Here is a 22,139-nt window from a genome sequence, read left to right on the forward strand (position 1 = left end):
TGAGAGATGGGAGGGAAAGGGAGAGAGAAGGGAAATTGCATGGAAATGGAAGGAGACCCTCAGAGTTATACAAAAGTAGATACAAGAGGAAGTGAGGGGAAAGGGAAAAATAATACAAGGGGGACAAATGAATGTCAGTAGAGGGGGCAGAGAGAGAAGAGGCGAGGGGAGGGGAGGGGAGGGGGGATAGTAGAGGATAGGAAAGGCAGCAGAACACAACAGACACTAGTATGGCAATATGTAAATCAATGGATGTGAAACTGATGTGATTCTGCAATCTGTATTTGGGGTAAAAATGGGAGCTCATAACCCACTTGAATCAAAGTGTGAAATATGATATATCAAGAATTATGTAATGTTTTGAACAGCCAACAATAAAAAAAAAATAAAAAAAAAAGATTAACTTTGTATCCTGCAACTTTGCTATAATTACATCTCTGCTTGGACTTTTAGTTTTCTCAGGTCTGTATCTGGTATTCCTTGTGCATCCATAGATTGCAAGCAGTCATAGATGTGTGGATTACCCGGCTCTCTTATAACTCTTCTTTCTAGGATCTCCTTGCTAAATTTATTGCTTATGCAGTGCTCACTCAACACAAAACCACAACCTCAAGCAGCATATTTTTCCCATTCATTTCCTACCGTGCTTGTTCCTTGACCATGCCCCTTAGTGTGAGGTTTTGCTTGTCATTCCAAATCAAGTTGCCTACCTCTCACAGCTAGACTCCTGGTTTCCACAGCTAGCTCTTGTAAAAGCTGCTGCTGGTGGTGGAGTAAGGAAACTAATCCCAGGAAGGAAGTTGTAGACTCCCAGTCTTCTAATGCAAAGTGTTAGCCTTTTTCTAAAACGAATAAATGCTTCATAATTACTGTTTATCTATGATCGATTTCAAGGTCCTGATATGGTTATTTTTTTTTGGCAGTTTTGTCTGCTTTCTGCATTTTTTTTTGTGGGGGGGAAGAATTTACTGATTTTATGATTGTTTTTTTAAGATGTTCTTTTTACATTCTTGTCTGAGCTTTTTATTTTATCCTGCTTTGAATTTTTTTTTAATCCTTTTTGGATCTAAGAATTGTTGTGTTTTCTTATTTCTGGAAAATTCTCAACCATTATTGCACCTTTTCTCTTTCTTCTTGAGATTGAATTTTACAGTGTAGGTCTTTTGGATTGAGATATAATCTACTATCTTCTCAAATTTTAATCTGCCCTGATTTTTTTTTTAATATTTTCTAGGCTGGCAGTTAACAAATTATGGCTGGTGGTCAAATATAGCTGTTGCCTTTTTGTAAATGAAGTCTTAGTAAAACATAACCAGACTCACTGGTTTAAACTTTTATCCATGACTGCTTTCAGAAACATTACAATAGCAGAATTGAGTATTTCCAGTAAAGACTTTATGGCCCAATACATCTAAAACATTTACCATGTGATCTAAAAGAAAAAAATTTCCCACCCCCTAAACCTCCAATTTAAAAAGTATGCTATATTGTCCACTATATTTTCTTCATCTTTAAACACTTATTTTACACATAACTTCTTTTTGTATAAGTGGCATTTTAAATCTTTACTTTTACTTTACTTCCAGTTCACAAACTTTTTCTTTAGCTGAATCTAACCTGATGTTGAAAGCAATTTCTAATTTTAATTATTGCATTTTTTATTTCTAGCAATTTATTTCAAATTTTACTTATTAACATTATATAACTTTATGATATTTACTATATGCTTTTACTTTCTTGAGTGTATCAAAAACAAAACATATAATCCGGGCCTGATAATTCCAATATCCCAAAATTTTCCCTTTGTTGTTTTTTCTTTTCTTTCTCTCTTTCTTTCTCTCTTTCTTTCTTTCTTTCTTTTTTCTTTTTCTTTCTTTCTTTCTTTCTTTCTTTCTTTTTTTTTTTTTTGCTAGTGATGTCTTACTTTTTCAGGCTCAGTGATTTTGTTTGTTTATGAGCTCAGTTTCCTTGTAAACTTCTTTTCCCTCTTAAATGTGAAGCTTAGTTGTTTAAATTTCAATCTTTCAGAAGCTGTTTTCGTGTCTTCTCTACAGCACCCAAAAACACTATCACCTTGAGGCCAAATTAAACTTAAATTTTGCCTCTTTTGAGGGCTACAAAGGGTGTGGTAAGGCAGTCGGAATGAAGACATTTTCTTTTCCTGCTCCTCCCAGAGGGGAGATTGATCAAGCATTTTCCAGCACACCTTGAAGGTGCGTCGTGACTGTAGGACCAGTTTCTGGTAAAAGAAATGGAGTGGAAATTCTGTTGCTATTTCTGGGTCTGATCATAAACCTCCCTGTCATGCAAACTCCTCCAATGAGACCCTGGAGACCACGAATTGGAAGAAACTACTTAAAGGAGAACCTCCACAAGAACCACCTGACCCTTTGTGTAACTTTACATCAGCAATGAACAAATCTTCATTGTCCTAAGCTGGTGATATTTTGAGGTTGCTTATTATAGCAGTTAGTTTTAATTACTAACTAACAAAGCAGGTAGACCAAGCAAAATCACTGTAGAGCCTTTTGTAAGAAATGTCTTGGAGGACTCAGGAGAGTATATTTTTGGCGTTTAAAATTTTCTTTGCCTCACTTTTTCCTATCTTTTACTTTGCTGATCCAAAGGGTTATCAAGAATGAGATGGTTGAATCCATGATAGTAGTAAAAAAAGAAAAGATATTTGGTTCAGGACCATTTTGATAACTATATGCTATTTTTAGGTTAACATTCAATGTAACTATTATTTTTATAGCTCATTCTTAATGAAAAGATTGTATTAATTTTGTTTTATATATGTGCTTCATTTTAATTCCCCCAAAACATGAGACAATATGATTACTACTCTTTAAGAGCAATTTAATGTAGTTTTAACACTGCTTTTAAAAAGTCTTACTTCACATAATGATTTTTACTCCTAGGAAAATATAGTACATTTTTCATGTGTGAAGATATAACTTGGCCATATTTCACAAAACACTTATTTTTTTCTAAAGTTTTGAGAATCTTTAATGAGATACTAAAAAATTCTTATCCATTAGATTTGAGATTTCCAACTGAAGCTCATGAGTTAGATGCTGTATTGATCCTATATAACATTAAGTGGCAAAATAGAACCATTTATCATGTCCACATGGCATTATGGGAAATTCTTTCCCCTGCTCTGGGTCCCTGTATACACTTTCTCATTTTTTCATATAACAGAGTAATGATAGAGGAGCTCTCATTTCAGTCTATTGTTTCCAACAAGCAAATGCATGTAAACAAGCTATTATTTTTGAAGTAGTATACTTTTTTCCACACTATTTAAGGCAATGCTTTGTTTATTTCAAACCGTAAACTCTATTTTCTGCCTATAAAACAAATTACCTTATGCATGAATATGAGAACATGTAGTTTCTCTACATCAGCTAGTAAAAATCTCTGTGGCCATGGCATATTAAATATGTTATTAAATTCCATTGACTTAAGTGCCTGAAAGTGCCCCTGATTTTAGAGAAATCTTTCTTATAGATACTATTTACTGAAAAAACAAATTTGTCTGTTCAGGGTAACCTTGAAATGAAGAGTTGTTACCTTACATGAACCAGAAAAATAAATAGGTTCAGTTTATATAAAATGATGTTATTAAGCTCTTCAGAGTGTGTTGGTATCTCCAGAAAGTATAACAGATGATATTTTATCCACATCAATTACAGTGGAAGAAGTCAGGTTGTGGCATAGCCCATGACTGACAGCATTGTCTTGAGATGTGTTAAGGGAACACACCCATTTTCCCCTCTCCTTCTGGTTCCCTTCTTTGTTTTCTTCCCACATCTCCACCTCATTCCTCTTATGGTGGCCCTTCCCAAGTCGAACGGCCAAGTTTCCCCTCTGTCTGTCCATATTCCAGTACCAGCTTCCCTTTCTCTGCTTTAGCTGTGAGAGTCACATGACTCTCATCTGGTATACCCAATGCCCAAGTTACCTGAAACTTGGTTCTGAACATAGCAGGTTGTTTCTGAGTCTCATTTGAGAGGATAACTGGAAACTATATAATATAACAGAGCCACTCAAAGAACCAGATGGTACAAAGTTTTTCATTAAATGAAGTGGATTCTCGTTAGCCACAGTAGTTATGTTCTCCAACTCTGATAGGAGTATTAAACTAGTGAATATTGAACTATCACTTCCGTGGGGAAATATAGGGTTCATTTCCTACAAGCTTCTGGTGATATATTTATCAACTAATTATTATGAAAACTTGCATTATGTGTATAGATATTGAAAGACACCTTATTTAGGATATATTGTTAACTCATTAGCATTGACCTCACAGCCAGAAGGATTAAACTTTATACTTGAACAAAGCTTATGCATTTTCTCCATAGGCTCATCATAGGTATACTAGAGAGTATTAGAGTAAAGTTTTGAGAATCTTTCATGAGATGCTAAACTAAGAAAAAAGCTTGGGCACCATTTTAAACTGAAATCTCCAAGAAACATAGGGAAATGCAAGAATTTTTTAAAATGTGTATTTTTTAAAAAAGTGTATTTTCTACCAACTGCAACATGAGAAAGTCAGTTAGACCTTAATCCAGACAAAGTTTAAAATTTTAAAGCCATGTTTAAAGTGTTGACTACTTTTCTCTACAGGGTGCTTCTAAAATTGCAGTTTATCATAATAGGTATTATATTCCAGCTTCTCTGGAAAGTTCCTACTTTTCTTTATTCACTGGTCTCCAGGGTTCTTGCTACTAGACACAATGTTCTGTATTGTGTTTAGGGGAAATCTCTCATTCAAAGGCACAGGGGAGAATTTTACCTACTAATCCTGAAGGAAGAGACTTCAATCTTACCATCAAACACTCTGGTTTCCTATGATGGACAAATTCCTTTCTTGTTGCCTTCTCTGTATTCTGCCCAATGACTTTATACAAAATGGCAAGACCTGAGCTTTTACTTCTTGGCTAAATTTTAGCAGGATCAAGGGAGGCCCAGGGTTGAGGGCTGTGGCTAATGAGGATGGATGTCTGGGTTATGGGGCTGCTGGAGGAATGACCTGTGATTTTAAATTGTAAGGTTTGACATAAAGCCAAGATCCTAGGTTTACCCAGCTTGGTTTTTCCTTTAGGATTTATATAGTGACCCATTTCTAAGGAAGTTTAAAACCACTGTTTCAGAGTGCTTTCTGATGATGAATCCTGAAATATTCTCAGGAAGTCAACATAATCCATGTCACAAGGACTCATAGCAGAGCCACATCTGGCACCACCTGTCTGTAGATACACCTTGGGTCTGCTTTAGATGGTAAAATGGAGATCAGCTTTCAAAGCGTTTTTCAACTTGCCTTTGGGTTCTGATAAATGTAGAAATATTTCTTTCTTTTCTTTTTTCTCCTCAGTCAAATGAAATGTCACTGTCAATTCCTTCTGAATGTGGAATCATGCCATTAGATACTTGCGGAAAGAAAACCCACATGAAACATCTGCCCAGATGTTAGGGGAGAAATACTCGTTTAGAAAAGCCTTTGTTCTGTGTCTGAGGCTGCCATGATTATTCCATCACATCAATTTTTACTTACACGATTTAATGAATAAAAACACCCAGACTGAACGATCCACAAGAATGACCAAATACCAATTACTGAAGAACAAGACTGCTTCAATGAGAGGTGAAGAAAGGCAAAACATCATGAAATGAGTTGAACATTTCTCAAGTACAGCACTAAGTTGAGAGTTTCATTTTCCCTGTAATTGATTTCTTTTGCTTCAAGGGAAATCCACAACTTATTTGAATCTGGTTTCTACGATGTTAATATGGAGACAACAGCACTTGCCAGCATTATGCCCCTTTAGGACATCAGGGGATTCCTTCTGTGCTTTGTGGAAGATAATTTTCTAGATAAAAATCTTTCCAACGTTCCAGAGGTCTCATACACAATTCTACGCATACATGCAATGTTACAATCACATGCTTTGGTATTCTTGTCTACCTGGCTCATTAGCTCTATATCCTAGTCAAGTGACTTAGTAATTAAATCTGATTGCCTATGGACAATCACGGGGACAGGGCACCCCCCCATCCACCAAGTGACTTTGTCTCCTCAAAAGCAGACCGAAGTTAATTACCAATCACATTAGAATGTTATAAGATCTTAAGGAAAAATGAATTTACAACCTTGAGTATCTTGCCTTCAACAATAGCTGCTGTTGATTTATTATTTCTTCATCATAATTTCACATTTTGGTCATTCTGCACTTCCCATGCCTCCCTCCCCATGCCCAGCAGGAGCTCCCCCCCCATGGAGGGAATATTCCGGGGGACAGATGGCTCCTGAGCATAGAACCCATTCAGGGTCAGAAAAGCCTTTAGGCACCAGAGAGAAAAAGAAGTTAGCAAAATGTAAAGTGTCTTTATTACAACTCAACTGGTTTTTAAAGTTTCCATTGCTTTTCAGCAAATGTGTTTTCTTCCTCTCCTGGAACTGAGAACATATGTGCTGCCTGGCAGATGATTTCTGCAACTCTTAAAGTCAGGATTGGAGAAGGCTGACTCACAATTTCTTAAACGGCACGTGTGAAATCTTTCAAGAAAACTTGGTGGGGGGAGGTGAGAGCCACAGGATTTCGGATGATGCTCTCAATTGCTATTAAATTCATAAAAAAAAAGGAATTGATTCGTTCTTTGCTCCTATTTCTGACCTTTTTAACTTTTGTTTTTCAGCAACAGGAAGAGATGTGTTGAACAAAAGGTACCATCGTTAGGAAGTACAGAAAGAAGGTAACATTTACACAGAACTGTGGTTTTCCAATCACCTTAATCATCTGATCCTGTGGCATCCCTGTGATTCAGGTTTTATCTGTGACAAGGACAAAAGCTCTCAGGGATTACACAGCCATTGAGACTTTATTGACTCTAATCATGGAGTTCTTTGCACTGCACCGTATGGTGTTTTTTTTTTAAAAAAAAGGTTCACACAGTTCAGCTTTTATTTAAATTAAAGTACCATACAGAATGGGAAACGACAACATGATCCCTGTTAAAATAATACTTTCGAGGAAATGTTTCTTCGGCTATCACTATAACTCAGTCAAGCACGGGACAGGTGCTCTTTTGCAAAACGTGGGTCTCTAACATCATGCAGAAAATGCTAGATCAAGGACCGCATGCAAGATGTTGTATAGGATATGAGTAATTAAGTCTGACTGCCTGTGGACAACCACAGGGACAGGACACCCCACCACCACACACACACATTTAGGGTCTTGAGGATTCTAAATGCAACTAGATGTCTAACAAGGGTCATTTATTGCCCTTGAAAAAAGGTGACCAAGTATTTCCTTTACATCCCTTTTTCATCATGCATTCTGGGAAAGGTTTTGGTGGAGTGTCTGCCTGGGGTCTGTAGTAGTTCTACACTCCCAAATGGGACTGTGTGTGTGCAAGGGGAAAGCGAGGAAGCTGAACTTACAGATGATCTAGTCTGACCTGAGTAAGTGCAAATGCGGATTGAGGTAGCTCTTGGAGAGGCAAAGCTCCAACACTCAGAAAGGAGGAGAACTCCAGCAACCTGCACAATGGAGGCCAGAAAAAGGGGACAGGAGCCAGAGTTATTAACAACAGTGATTTCTGCTTCATTCTGGAGCTTGATTCAAATCCTGCTCTTACTAACAGGTTGTCTGAGTGACCTTGAGCAAGCACTTGAACTCTGGATTCTCATCGTCCTGTGTGTAAAATGGGAATAACACCATGCTACTCTCTTATGTGGTTGTGGTCACTGGGATTAAAAGATAACACACAGCACAGCATGTGGCACACAGCTGATGTTGAATAAGTAATAGTTATTATTTCGTAGCATTGTGATTATCTCCAGTCTTGGAAATGTAACATCACCAATGCTATAATTTTAAATACATTTATTCTTTATACTCTAGCAAGCTAGTTCAAAGCCTGTTCTTCAAATACATTATTTAATTTGGGCTAAAAAAAATCCCTGTAAATGTTCTGCTCTGCTTATCAAAGGCTCTCTAGAATGCTTACCCAAGGATAAGTAAATTACACAGGATACTGTTCCACCTTCTATTATTCTTCTTGAACCACATTCCATGTGGTAAGGGGTCAGTTTCTTTACCTCCACTTTACCCCTACCACATTTCCTACCCTAAAAAGATGCCAGTTAAGTTTTAACTCTCCTCTGAAAGTGAATTTTCACCTTTATTTTAAGTAGTTACAAGTTCTTTTAGTACCCTCCAACCCCAATCCATGCAACAAAATAGTCACAGGAGAGAATTATTAGAGCCTTTGCCAGAGTCCTCCCGCTGAGGATCCTGACTTCGTAATGAACTACGCATCCATAAACGGGTGACTCTTTGATCTCTTGCTGCTTGTACAACTCTAAAGAGAAAGGCATTCCGTCCAACCACACAGAGAGAGGGACAAAGGTTATTTATGGTAGCCCTCTGACTCTAACTTTAGCCTGGCTCTTTAAAGATTCAAATACACACATCATTTTGACTGCCAAATCTGTTCCCTCCTCTAATGGCTGTGTCTAATGGGACGGCAGAATAAGAATGTCTGATTTTTGCCTTCTCCCTGGGGTGAGAAAGGTAGCCGGTTTGGCAGAGACAGTCACAACAGTATTTATAGAGACAGTAGAAAATAGAATCCATATGCTTACAAAAGGAAACCCGAGTAAATCACCAGGAGCAAAGAGACATCCTGAACTCCTTTTCTGAGGCCTGCTGGCTTCTGGCAGAGAGTAAACAGGACCCACCACTCAGCTCTCTGGCTGCACAAAACCCAGCATCCCTTCATCCTTTGTCTGATGATGTGCCACCAACACTGTCACTTTTCAGAAGGAGGGAAAAGAGCCTCTTTTGTTCCTTGAGTTCCAAAGCACTTTGCAAGCCTGGCTTTTGCCATTATAAAGTGAAATGTCCTATGTCATAGCTGGTGTGCACATGGAAACCACGAACTCTGGGTTTGCATGCTGCTGAAGCTCTGTTTGGTGGCTTCCTGATGACAAGTGTCAGATCATGAAGTCTAAAACCCTTCTACTCTTAACGTGCTCTGATGTGTGTCCGAGTGTTGATCCTCAGAGCTCACTTAACAAAAACTGAGTTGAATAAAGATGGTACCATGTCAGGATCTCTGTTCTCTTTGTTTTCTTCTTCTGGATCAAATATTAACATTTTACAACTTGGTATCAGAAGGGTAAAGGCTATCTGAGGACCTCAGTGATAGGTGAAAAGTCAAAATGGACATGACTTCTATTAGTGTCACATTAAAGTGGCATAATCCACTGAGCAGGTGAATTTGTGATATCAAGTTTGGGCTGAATGAATTATAGCTAAAGTTGGGGGTTAATTGGGTTCGTTCACTGTTCCAGACAATCATGGCCATCTGCAATAGTGTGATTTGGACAAAGCAACAAGACTCAGTGAAACTAGTTTATATATTTTTTAATAAATTAATTTTAGACTAGGTAGGCCTAAACAGGGGATTTTATTTTTGATGCATCCTCTCCACTCCATAGACACAAAGTCATCAGATACGTACACAGTTCTCCACGTTGTCTGGCAAAACATCATACTCTTTGAGCATTTTCTTCTTCTTCAGTCATGTGATGGCTTCAAGCCAGAGACTGAACACAAAGACAGACTATAAATTAATATAATACATGGCCTGAAAAGTAACACATATGTTGATGGCACTGCCTGCAAGACCAAAGAAAGAAGGGCTTAAAGAATAAAACAGCTGCGTCTCAGAAGGAATACATGTGGAAGATCGCACGGCTCAATGTAGGCGCTTTGTTCCACGGGGCTCAAGGCAGGAATTAAAGAAGTCAAGTTTCATAGATAGGCCTTCAGCTCATAATTCAGATGCTGTCAAGATGATCAATGCTCATTTTTATGATTTAATAAAAAGAACAGAACTTACCTAAAAAGAAAATAAGGAGGAGGAGGACTCCACAGATGAGTAGCACAGTCCTATGGGGAAGATATACACGGGCTCGGGACGGTAGCTCCAATTTTCTCTCTGGGATGCTGTGTAATCAGCTACAAACTTAGGACCCCAGTATCTCCATCTACAAAATACAAATAATAATGTAATATTTTCTATAATGTAACTACTGGCTGACAAATTAGAAACTCATGCTGATTAAAACACAGGAGGTAAGCCAAGAGTAAACAGCCCATGTGACTATGATATGTAGACGAGGATATGTTGTCATTTCACATGGCTGTTAGACAGTAACTCAAAGGCGCAAGTTTTAACTTCCAGTCTTCCAGTATTTTCTTCAAAACATTAGTTGGACACCACCAAGAAAAGCAACCATATTAAACTAGATCAACCATGAAAATAAGGGCAGGCTCCTATAGTTGAGTGTAGGAGGAAATCAGGAGAGGCCAATTGAGAATCAGAGAGACCAAATGACTTGCTTTTCTTTTCCCTTTGTTAGGGTGTGAGGGGAGCTCCATGTGTCACTCAAGAGAGCCAGCTGTACAGAGATGCCTGGATTCTATTAGCTGGCCAGACAGGAATGGCATGGGAATGTAAATAGGTCCAGCGGCTGGACCACTGGTGAACATGAGTTCCCCACTGCAAAACTTCCCAAGGCCTAAAGATATTGAAATCATGGATGATCCTGACAAGCACCTCTTCTGTGGAGGGAGGTTCCCGGATCATTGAGGAACCCTGAAAAATGGAACTTGACATTGCCATCTTTTCCAAAAATCAATAGATTTCTAGGCTACTAGGGCTAGGATGATTCAGTTGATGTCAGACTGCCAGATGCACATGGAATAGCACAACGGTTTAGAACAATGGAAATGTGTTTTCCTCTTAGGATCCAGGGAAAATACATTTCTTTTTTTTAATATTTATTTTTTAGTAATAGGTAGACATAATATCTTTATTTTATTTTCATGTGGTCCTGAGGATCGAATCTAGTGCTTCACACATGCTAGGTGAGTGCTCTACCTCTGAGCCACAACCCTTGCCCAGAGAAATACATTTCAAGTAGAAAAAAAGTGGTGAATGGCATTATGAAAAAAAAATCCACTGAAAATAAAATACATTGCAAAAACAATTATTTTTAACCCTAAAGTAGTCATGTTTTTAAACTTATAAAATATTGACTATGCCCCTGTTATTTATATTATTTCTTATGCTGAGTTTGATTAGTTATGAATGCTATACTATTTAAAGTTATTTTATAAAAATCTCCTTTGGACATTAAAGTGATCCAGTAGAAATTATATATAACCCAGGGGTAGATAAGTGGCTCAGATGTCAGAGAACTTGAAATCAATGTTACTGGCGAAGCCTTTTATACTCTGGGCTCAGTTTCTGCACCAATAAAATGAAGTTATGAGGTCTTGGACAGTCAGGAATAGACCTCTCAACTATGCTAATCTATATTCAAGGACTTAATATTGATTCTACATCCACTTCATTATGAGACTTTATACACATTCTTATATACTCTGGATTCTTCCTTTACTTAAGGAATAAAGAATCTTTTCTCATACACTCAGTTTCCCATGCCAAGGAATGACATCAAAATTGTGAAATACTAAAAATTGAAAGTCACTAACCAAGTAGCTGACTCTTTAATAAGATACCATACTAAGCCCATTATTAACACTTTATAACTTAAATACTCTCTAGAAAAATAGATTTTAAATTTGTTCTAATTAGTTATATATGACAGTAGAATGCATTTTGATGCATCATGGAGTATAACTTCTCATTTGTCTGGTTGTACCTGATGTAGAGTTACAGAGGTCATATAATCATATATGCACATAGGGTAATAATGTCTAATTTGGCCTTTGGTTCTTTGGGATGGGCTTATTTTGCTTAGCATTATATTTTTCAGTTTCATTCATTTACTGGCAAATGCCATAATTTCATTCTTCTTTAAGGCTGAGTTATATATATATCTCACAATTTCTTTATCCGTTCATCTGTTGAAGGCCACCTAGGTTGATTCCATAGTTTAGCTATTGTGAATTGAACTTCAATAAACATTGATGTGGCTGCATCACTGTAGTATGCTGAGTTTAAGTCTTTTGGGTAAAAACCTAGGAGTGGGATGACTGGGTCAAATGATGATACCATTCTAAGTTTTCTTAGGAATCTCCATGCTGCTTAGAAAAGCAGATTTGATCTCACATTATTAACAAGAAAGTACAGCTTATAAAGAAGAAAGGTTTACTTTGACCAAGGTTTCAGATATTTTTGTTCATGATCACTTGGCTTTTACTTTGGGCTGGCGATAATACAGTACAACATGGCAGAAGGACAGAGCGGAGGAGGCCTGTTTACCTCATGGTGGTCAAGAAGAAAGAGGAGCCGGAAAAGGGTAGGGTCCTGAAATCTCCACCCAGGGCACACGCCCAGTAATCAAACTTCTTCCCCTCAGGCCCCACATCTTACAGGTTTCTCCACCCTTAATAGTACCATGAACTGGGAACCAAGTTCACAGGGACCTTTAGGGACATTCCAGATCCAAAGGATAGCAAAAGTCTCTAGAATGAAATAATGATGAGTTTCCTGGTGAGTAATAGACCCAGATTTGAACCCAGGTTGATTGGACTTCAAAGTTTGTGATCTTTCCATTTACATAAACCACTGACCAGGTTAAGGAATGATTATTTCACGTAACAAAACATTTTAAACATAGCTATTTGTTTCAAATGATTATTGGGATAATAATATATTGCTTGGATATCTTTATAAAGAAATTCTTGAGGGGCGAATCTGGAAAATTCTAAATAATTTGGGGGAGACAATTGAAAAAAAAAATATATATATAAGATGATGACCATATGGAGTGCCGAGTCTTGTGTCCTACACATTATCTCATTTTATTCTCTGAACAATCTTACCAGCGAGGCACTGTTATTACCTTTTTGTAAATGAACACACTGAGGCTCACCGAGGCTAAATGAGTGGTCCAAAGTCACATCATAAGTGACAGAGCTTGATCTTAAACTCAGGTCTGTCTAGCTCTATAGCCCATTCTCTCCCATTCTACTGTGTTTCTGTGTTGCCCATAGTTTGCTATTCTGTGTGAATAAATTCACTGTTTGAGACAATGAGTCCTAAGCTGCTTCTAGCACCCTTCCCTCTTCCTTGAGTGTTATCTTCTGTCTTCCCTACTCTCACATTCCATGATATCACATGGGGCTCCTGGTTTCCCCTACTTCCACAGCTCATCCTTCTACTAAATTTGCCCAATTCTATCTTCGTTATAAAGATATGGAAAGCAGTATGGAGATTCCTCAGAAAAGTTGGAATGGAACCCTCATTTGACTCAGTTATTCCACTCCTTGGCTTATGCCCAAAGGACACATCAATGTGTCCAGCAGCTCGATTAATAATAGCTAAGCTATGGACCCAACCTAGGTGCCCTGCTGTATATACACACAGTAGAACATTACTCAGCCTTAAAGAAGAATGAAATTATGGCATTTGCTAGTAAATGGATGGAGCTAGACAATACCATGCTAAATGAAATAAGCCCATCCCAAAGAACCAAAGACCGAATGTTTTCTCTGCTATGTGGATGCTAATTCACAATAAGGTGGCACACTAGGGAAGAATAGAGGTATTTTGGACTAGATCGAGGGAAGTGAAGGGAGGGGAGGAGGTGAGGTGAGGATGGGAAGGACAGTGGAATGAACCAGACATTATTACCCTTTGTGCATACATGACCACATGACCAGTGTAATTCTACATCACGTACAACTAGAAAAATGAGAAGCTACACTCTGTTTACTTATGATATATCAAAATGCATTCTACAGTTATGTATAACTAATTAGAACAAACAAAAAAAATGAACCCCAGTTATATATAACTATAATATGCTATTAAAATAATTTAATAAAATGAGAAAAAATATGTTTTTTTCCCTGTCCCTTCCCCTCCTGAATCTTTGTTCCAATGGCTATAATGATGATGATGATAATGATTGGTGGTGCTGGGGCTTGAACCCAGGGCTTCATGCATGCTAGACAAGAGCTCTATCACTGAACTACACTCCAAGCCATAGGCTCTTGCTTTTCTTTCCTGCTCATACCACTGCATGTGAGAGAGAAGAAGAAAAGAGCAGTTTGAGAAAGTTACATATGAGAAAGCAGATGAATTGTGTGCATACGCCGCAAATATTGTAACAGCAGAAAGGCAAATGTATCGTGAATTATTTGCTGGTCACTGGATCTTGTTAGGATATAATTAATAATAATAATCCATTGCTTGATTATCTGTGTAGTAAGTAACATTCTCTAGGGGCAAGTCTGAAGAGAATTCAGACTAATTGGGGGAGATAATTGAAAAGTATATTATATTTCCCAGTATAGTTCTATTCCTTTTACAAAGAGAAACTTCAGTTACACTTCTAAAATGGCCAACTGGAAGACCTTAATGGATTTTATTAAAATGAATGAAGAACATTAACAATTTTAACAATCTGTGGTTGTTAAAAAAATAAATAAATGAGTGCACTGGAAGTACTTGGATTAACCTGAAAATCTTATCTTTCAGTAAAATAAAAAGGCCCCTGGGATAATTTTAATATTGTTACCCAGTTTGTAAGATTTAAGAAGAATTTACTTGGTCAATATTAACTTCAAATCAGCTGAACTCCAAATTACTTAAAAACTCAAAGATTTTGAAAGAAAAGGATCATGAAAACCACTGAGTCTGAGTGCATGAAATTTTACTGTCAGACAATTGCAAGTCACTGTGGCAGCAGAATTACAGAGACATCCTGTGATTCAGAGTGACGCGTTAATCATCAAAGGGTTATCCCATGACAGCCCAATATTTATGAGAAACTCGCTTTATTTTTTTGTGACAGAATTTCTCCCTCTGGTCCACTGGCTGCCACTCAGATTTTGTTTGAGAAATCCAGTCTGGCTGAATAATCTGGCTGCTTAAATGCAAGAATGTAAGATGAGATTTCTCCCAAATATGAAAGGGTGGATGATATTCAAGATGTACTATTTGAAGAGTATAAACATCAGGGACTTTTATGTAGTTCCTATTAAATAAAGCATTTTAACCCTTTGCTAGTTATCACTGGTTTGATGACACAGTGGGGGTCCCCCTAGAGCATCCTGTGGGCTCACTATGGAGGGCTGGTAGAACGCCTCCTGAAAAGGAGGAAAGATTCAGCTCTCTAAATTGCTCTAATGGTGCCTCAGTGGTCAGAGGTGGGGCAATCTGAGTAAAGCAGTGACTTCAGACCTGACTCAAGCCCAGCCCTGGTGGACCCAAACCTGATCTCCAGGGAGAGAAGAGATTAGGAATGAAATGAAAGTTCTGTGAGCAAACGTGGGCCCTGGCTGGAAGTTAGCAGAGAGGAGATAGAGGGCTAAGCACTGAGGGCCAAAGGAACAAATCTGCTCATCTCAGACTTCCTATGTGGTTCCACATCATCCAGAGACTAATGTCCATGCCCCCAAGGGACGACCATGACATTGGCCGCTGTCAAGTTCATGCCCCTTGGTTTCATTTTCCACCTCATCTCCTGCCACATTCCTCATAAGGATTCAATGCCCAGGTTATGGCTGAACTACCTGCAGATACTTATCTGACCATGTTCTCTCAGGACTCCAGTATGTGACTTTGTCTGGAATGTTCAGTATCTGCCTGGAACAGTAACTTTCTTTTTTTTTCTGCAAAAATCCATTGCTAACTTCTCTTTGCTCAAAGCACAATAGAAAGCAGTGACCAATTGTGCGGTATGGAGGGACAGCAGTGGCTTGAACTTAGACATTATCTACCTTAGGTCAACACCTGCTTTTGGCAATCAGGAACTTTCTCCAGTAGAAACCCAGCCTTCATCCTGTTCTTTTGAATCTTCCTATTCAAATCACCACTTTCTACATCTAAAGCAGGCCTGTGTAAGTCAGTTAACCTCTTCAAGATTCAGTTTCCTCATCTGTAAAATGGAAAAATAATAATGATGTCAATAAAAAGACATGTATGTCATTGAATTGTCTTGGTCATCAAACACATATTTGTGAACCATAAACTGTCTGGCATATAGCAAGAAATCAGAAAAATGCATCTTTTAATGTGTCTGTCCTAGCATATCATAACTATTTGTTTACTTCCTATCTTCTTTAGGAAAATATGCAATCTTTTGGGGATGACCTGTGCCTCATTCACTTTGTGTTTCTCAGTAATATTTGCTACACAATTCCATCATTTGTTCAGTGAGAATTCACTGAATGGCTGCTCTCTGTACCAGATCTATGAATGAATGGGCTCGTGAAAACAGTATATAAGTAACTCCACTTATTACATAAAGATAATGACTATGTTATGTAGTATGACCTATCTCAAATTATGAATAGGACTATGTTTCAATTAAAATATTCTCACTTGGACAGTAAAAGCAGCAATATACTATATACCTCCCGTTGCCTGAGGACTAAGCCACCAGGTACCACAGAGCACAGAAAGGACACTACACCTACAGCACGCATGTTGGATTCCTACGTGCCTGATGCTAACTGTATAAAGGTATGCTGCTGAGGAGTTGGATTTTAAAAGGACACAATGTGAGAGATTCTAAAATATTAACCATGCTTGCAACTGTGCTGTGAGCTCTAGAGCCATCTCAGTAAATCAGTAGTGGGCACATGGAATTTTCATTAGCCAGGGCATTTGAATACATTTTCTCTTCTTTAATGGATATTAGGGATGTATCCACTCTTCAAATTCCTTTCCTTTGGAAAATTCTCTCCGATGTCAGACAGAGAATCTGTCCTCCCATCCTCCAATTTAAGGAATTAGAAAGAGTAAGATCCTTCTCAAGTCTTCCCCTCCTCATTCCCCATCACTTTTCAGCATCCCTGGCAGGAGTGTCCAGGAAGGTGACACGGGTCCACTTTAAACCCCAAGGGAATGACTCAGAGACAACGAGAAGAATGAAACCAGAGACAACAGTAATGTGGGGGTGCAGGATAGCCAGGTAGCCAGGAATGGCTGAGGCCACATTGCTCCTGCCCCTTAACTCTCAGATCCCACCCAGCTCTCTTGGTGGTCTGAGACTGGCTACTTTGCTCCCAGAGTTGGTGAGGCCCCATTCTCCTAGCCCAGGTCAGCTTGTTTCTTGCAGTTGGGAATTCTCCCTGGGCAAATACACAGTCTTCGCCTGCTGTTTGAATCTTCCTCTTCAAATCAACTAATAGACTACACAAAACAACTACTATCAAATACACAAACAACAGAGCAATCCTCTTTTTCTGTATTCTCATTTTTAGATGCAATGCAGTATTTTGTTTTTAACCAATTGTTTAATATTAATAAGCAGAAGCAAAGTAGAAAATCAGGAAATATTACGTATGGCCATTTTAGTGGTAAAGCCATTCTCAGAAGCATGAATATAAAACTATCCCAAAGAGAGACTCGGTTTTGAATATTTAAATACTTGTTTAAATATACTGTCTATTATGCTGTAACTTCATCAATGCCTCCTTTTACTTTTGGAAATAGTCTAAATAAAGAACTATAGTCAAACATTAAATCTGGAACTTAGTTTCCAATTGTTTTTTTTTTTTTAGAAAGAGAGAGAGAGAGAGAGAGAGAGAGAGAGAGAGAGAGTTTTTTTTTAATATTTATTTTTTAGTTTTCGGTGGACACAACATCTTTTTGTTTGTATGTGGTGCTGAAGATCGAACCCGGGCCGCACGCATGCCAGGCGAGCGCGCTACCGCTTGAGCCACATCCCCAGCCCCCCAATTGTTTTTTAAATCAATAATCTTTCCTCATTACAAACATGCTTGTGTGCATGTGAGTACGGCTGGCTGGGCAAAATAACCGGGGGCGGACGAACAATTTGTGTACATTGATACAGCAGGAGAGGGAGCCGTTTATTCTAGGACCAGAGTGATATTTATACATTCCACACAGCTTATCTTAATTAGCATAAACTAGATACATCAGTCAACCAATAAGAAATCTCCACACTTAATGGCTCGCTGGCGTTACTTCACAAACCACTCCCTCTGGCATTTTGCCAGGCGCCACCTTGACTTGTTTACAGACCCTAACATTTCTCTGGCAAAATGCCAGGTGCCATCCTGACTTGTTTACAGACTCTAACATTTCCCCCTTTTGTTTAATTTAAATAACAACCATAGTGGTTTTTACACAAACACCATAAATAATCTGTTACAAGCAGAAGGGAAGGAAACAAAATGCCACAGTACTAAGCCACTTGATGGCTCCATGCAAGAAGCCCTTGGAAAAATTATACCAGCAATGACACCATTAGCAAAGATACCGAGTTACAATTTGTTGTAGATTACAGTTTGTTGTCTCAGTCCAGGTAAAGCAGTGTCTCAATAGATTAACTCACAGTCCAGGTAAATCACAGTCCAGGTAAGTTCTGCAGGCAGCTAGCTTGATCCGAAGTCTCGACCGGTTCTCAGCAACACTGGAAATTCTTCTACTTTCGTTCTCACCAGCACCGGGATGAAGGCAGGAACTCCGCACTGATGCTAAAGAAAATCCTGTAGCATTCCACTAAGAAAACAACCTTCAGAACAATTTAGTACATTATCTCAAGGTTTTTTACATTTGAAATAAGCCTTAATGGCACTCATTACTCATTAGCTTCCAGGTGTGGGAGAACCATTGTAGTTACTGGCCTTGGAAATGATCAAACTTCAGGGACGCAGCCGTCTTCCGCCTGCAGTGTCTCGGGCAGCCCCAGATGGCCCCGGAGAGAGTCCGGGGCTCAAACTGCTTCCCAGCACAGGGAGCAAGAGCCTGGGAGACTGTGCCTCCAGGTCAGGTCTAGATTTGGGCTCCTGGCAGTGGTGTCCCGCTCCCCTCTTGAAAAGTCCTTGACATGGCAGCCGCTGTGCCGATTTATGCACCCTCCGGTAACAAAAAGTATTCAGTAATAGCCTTTTGCTGCAACTTTTTTCCTGATAATCCTTCTTCTTCTGAACTTTCTTTTTCTTTCTGATTAGAGTTCCTGGGCTCTTATCAACACATGCCCTAACTATTCTTGGTTCCACTGGGGTGCCTTCTTCCCTTAGTAATTTACTTCTCACCCCTTCCATATTTTCATCACAAAGACAATACAATATTTCAAGACAAAACAAGACACAAACATACTGTATCAATCTTCTCCATTTTCTCAAAATGGCCATTTTTCCTCTCGCCCTATCTAGGGACGAGCAGATTTGCTCCCGTCCTATCTATGGACGGGCAGCTTTTTTTCGTCACTTACCCCCGAGTGTCCCGGGGCTCCCCGTAACGGGCCACCATCTTTTGTTTGTATGTGGTGCTGAGGATCGAACCTGGGCCGCACGCACTTGTGTTTTCTTCTTTTCACAGAATAAAAGTATTTTCCATGAAAATGTGAAGGCCCTCAGAAGTCTTTCTTGATCCATTAAGATCACTGAGACCTTTTACATGTATCCCATTCCCCCAATTAATTCTTCCCTGTTGTTTGGAATTAAATTCAGAACACAGCATCAAGGAAAGTCACTGGCTTTTCAACTGCATCAAGCATGGCTGAAAGATTAAGGAACATGAGAAAACAATGTAAGATTTATCAAAGACACAGCTTCCTCTGGCTGTTGGTCCCAAGCCTGGTCTACACAGTAGGGCCTCATTCCAGGTACTACATTGCTGACCCTCCATCAGCATTCCCTGCATTCATGTTGACACTGCAGCAAGAGAGAAGCAGGAGAGAAACACAGTCCTGGAAATAAGAGCCTCTGGGTAAGAAACACGTGGCCTCTGATACCTGAAGTTTTAGAGACCAAGGAATCTCTTGGGATTCTTTTCTGCATTGAGGTTTGATTTTATTGAATTGAAATTTTAGAAATAAAGATATTTTAGGGAAAAAGGCCAGACTGCAAAGGACATGAAAGTAAGCGGACCACAAAGAAAGAAAGAAAGGCACCTGGGAAAGAACATTTGTTTGAAGACTTTGCTAAGAGGAAGTCTTATTTCTTTTCTTTCTTCTTTCCCGTTTTTAATGTAAATGAATTTACTCACGTTTGAAAGCAAAAGCGAAAGAGTGAGATGGAGGATAAAACTGAAAATAGTGGAGAGGAAGTTCCAGAGTATGGATGGGATCCAGAGCCCAGGCAGAGAGATTGGTCTTGGAGAAGAAAATGACCCCCAATCCTTTCCTTCCAGGGTCAGGGAACGATGAACAAAACCAGCCAATGTCTGGAGAGAAACCACTCCAAGTATGGACATAGCTTTGTCCTTGGTTCATTCCCTAGACCTCCCATACAATCAGACTGGCATGGGAGGAAGAGGAAAGGAGAGAAGAGAAACATGGCCCCAGAAGTAGGATCCTTGGAAGAAAATACAAGGTCACTGGTACCCAAAGCCTTTAATTCCTTCCATGGACACAATACCACCAAAAATGCTATCACACAGTTCAAGTCTGGACTGTCAACTCTGTGTACCTGGAATTAGATGTAAAGTAGATGTTTGAATTCCAAGGAGTTAAATGAGTTGTCATGGCACAGAATTTTTCAGATAGGAAATATTATTCTGCAGCTTTCCAGCTTGAGTCTTTCCCTTATAACTACCCACCACAAATTATTTTTGTAATAAAAACGAGCTCCTAGAACAAATTAATTACATGGGAGAGCAACTTACATTTCACTGCCGTTTTCACAATATAGTTTTTTCATCAAATATGAGTTAGCCAAAGTAATTAGGAAAAATGATTAGCAAAGCTCCTTATTGAATATGGAACCAAGTAATTTTAAAAAAATAAAGCATTTCTTTTTCAAAATCACTTTAAGCCTATATTTTTCTTTGAGCAGTAATTGGTTTTCCCTTCAACAATGAGTTTTTGGGGGACGTGGGGTAATCTGCGAGAATGCAACTCTTCTCATGAAAATAATAATACCCAGTTTCTCTCTCTCTCTCTCTCTCTCTCTCTCTCTCTCTCTCTCTCTCTCTGTGTGTGTGTGTGTGTGTGTGTGNTCTCTCTCTCTCTCTCTCTCTCTCTCTCTCTCTCTCTCTCTCTCTCTCTCTGTGTGTGTGTGTGTGTGTGTGTGGTGCTTTCACTGTTGAATTTCCTATAAGTTGGGTAGGATCTTGAAATGCAACTGCTTCTTCCTTAAAAAGCTTTGAAAGAACAAACTACTGAAATCCCAGTCCAGATCATTTGTAGGAGAGACTTGGGAGTTAGCTCTATAAAAGGTTAGACCACTAAGCCCTTCTAGTTTTCAGTTCTCAGGTAACACTAGGCTTCTAAGAAATAATGGTGGGTTTTGAAGTCTTTTGCATCTGCCCTTTCTATCTTCACAGTTTAAAATATCTTGGATGCTTCAGAGTAAACAAGAATAAAATTCATCTGACTGAAACACACTTTTTCCCATGTGAGCTGGTTAGATTTAGCTGGAAATTCTCAGTATAAGTTTGAAGCCGCATCTTTCTTCATTCTTTTGCATTCTGGGCACTCAGGCTTAGAGGAAAAAACCCAACTGCTAACAAACAACCAAGTTCGAAATTACAATTTGCTTTTTCAAAAGCACACTCTTTTGAATGTATTAAAAATTTACGTGTAAATTGAGGACAAATTTTTATTAGTTTTAGTTAGACTTTGGTTTTTGTGGTTATTTTATGACTTTGATGGAATATGCAGTTTTTAAAGTACTTTGGTTTGGTAATTAGTGATTTCGGATTGGACCAGCTGAATCTCCCCCCACCATTCTTTCAACAAATATTTACCGTAGGACTATGCTGCGCCAGGCACTGTGACAGTTGTTGGGTACACAGTAAAAAAGAAATTAGCAGCCTTGTTTCTGTTTTATGGTTGCTGTCTAGTGAAGAGAAACCCACCAGAAAGAAATACTGGTCTGGTGTTCTCCTCCCCACATGAAGACACTGTCTTCTTGTATTAATCAATCCATCTTGCCCCACACTTTCCCCACCCATCAGAAAACAAGAAGTGATGTAAACACGACTGCAATAACTTGAATAGCTGTCCGTGATTCTTGAAGAACATAAAGACAAGATGTTTGCACAATGTCTTTGAAATTGACTGTGCATCTGCTTTTCTTAAAAGTAAGAAGGGATAAATGATGGCCTTGGAGTCTGAACGTATTCAGCTGATGGGGAAGGGCAAAAGAGGGAGGCAAAGT

General features: G+C 38.8%; 1 protein-coding gene across 1 annotated transcript in view; it reads right to left on the reverse strand.

The window, feature by feature from the left end:
• The window catches only part of Kiaa1217 (KIAA1217 ortholog), a 761,286-nt gene that overhangs the window by 451,862 nt on the left and 287,285 nt on the right, over nt 1-22,139 (reverse strand). The window contains exon 3 of the mRNA XM_048812695.1: nt 9,922-10,069. The gene's annotated coding sequence lies outside the window, so the exon portion shown is untranslated. The remainder of the gene's footprint in view (nt 1-9,921; nt 10,070-22,139) is intronic.

The sequence above is a fragment of the Marmota marmota genome, unplaced genomic scaffold, assembly GCF_001458135.2.
Source record: "Marmota marmota marmota unplaced genomic scaffold, marMar, whole genome shotgun sequence".
In the NCBI taxonomy this organism is placed as follows: domain Eukaryota; kingdom Metazoa; phylum Chordata; class Mammalia; order Rodentia; family Sciuridae; genus Marmota; species Marmota marmota.